This window comes from Poecilia formosa, unplaced genomic scaffold, assembly GCF_000485575.1.
Source record: "Poecilia formosa unplaced genomic scaffold, Poecilia_formosa-5.1.2 Scaffold134, whole genome shotgun sequence".
Lineage (NCBI taxonomy): Eukaryota > Metazoa > Chordata > Actinopteri > Cyprinodontiformes > Poeciliidae > Poecilia > Poecilia formosa.
This window is the reverse complement of record NW_006800073.1, coordinates 1,402,943-1,404,342: the sequence shown is the minus strand read 5'-3', so window position 1 is coordinate 1,404,342 and position 1,400 is coordinate 1,402,943.

The following is a 1,400-nucleotide window of genomic DNA, read 5'->3' as shown; positions in this document are numbered from 1 at the left end:
AGATAACTTTATTTATTGTTATTATTAAACTAAAATCTCTAGCATGGGGAAGTGGGATGAGCTCGACTTTTCTCGACACCATTTTACCAAACACTTTCTTACTTTTATTTGAGTAATTTCTTGGACAACTAATTTTTTTACCTGAGTAAAAGTATGTTAAAGTAGTGCTACTCTTACTTGCATACATTTTTGGGAGTCTACCCATCTCTGATAATAATGCAGACACGTTTATAATAGTATTTATTTCTGTAGTTAGTAGCAGCTCTACAAACATTAAATTTTAACATGACAGGTGTTACAAGAATAATTCTGATCATGTATAAAAATCATGTTCACCTTTTCTTTGGTGGATCTTTTTTGTTCTTTCATATTCAGACACCAAATGTAACTCATATTTAAGTAGAAAAATAAATAACTTTGAGACGCGTAGAAAAGAAAACGGACGGCTTGCAGCTGAGTTATCAGGCAGTTGCAGGAGCATCCTCCAGTGACGTTAATCTAGACTAAAAACTTACTGAGTTGCTTTTGAACCGTAAAAACTGAAACACTGACCAACATATTTGATGTACATTGATGATTTTGATGATCAAAATGTAATGTTTGTTTCCATTTTTGTCAATTTGTTGACGAACTGAGTCTTTTATGACTTTGTATTTTTGTTTTTTTATGATGTAAAGCACTTTGAACTGCCTTGTTGCTCAAATTTGCTTTACAAATAAACTTAACTGAAAGTTTGCAGACAATGGTAATGCATGTATAGTCGGTTTTGCACCATAAACAAAAGCTTTGAGTTTTATATTGTCAGTTTGCTACAGTAACACAACAAAAGTGAGGTTTTCCTCTGATGAGTTCTGAACTAATGTCCGTCCTTTGACGTCTGTGGGTTGCTGGTCTGAGCCAGACTGGAGATAGCCTGGGCCAGGTTGTTAATGGCTTCTATCTTCCTCTCCTCCAGCGCTTTCTGCTGAGCCCACATGTTCAGCTTCCTCTCCTGTAGCTCCATGTAGAGCTGCAGGACGTCCTGCGGGGGCCGGTTGGTGATGGCAGCGGCTGCTGCGGGCGGCGTGGGGAGGATCGGTGTGAACCTCTTGCTGGCGATGGCCTTTCCCACTCTGGTTCCGCTGAGCTTGGCCTGGCGCTGGGCTTCGATCTCGTCCCGGCTCTTACCCAGAACGTCATGCATGGCTTTGAAGAACTCCCAGTGGACGCTGGCCACGCCCAATCGCCGGGCCCGGTCTGTGTTCTTCCTGTAGGTGGCCAGCATGTTTCTCCACTTGAGGTCGCATTCGTAGGCCTTAACAGTGATGTCCGTGACCCCTGACTCCCTCAGCTTGGTGTTTACCTTGTCTGCTACCACTTCCCACAGCTTCTTCTTCTTGCACACAGGCTGGTCAAATGCC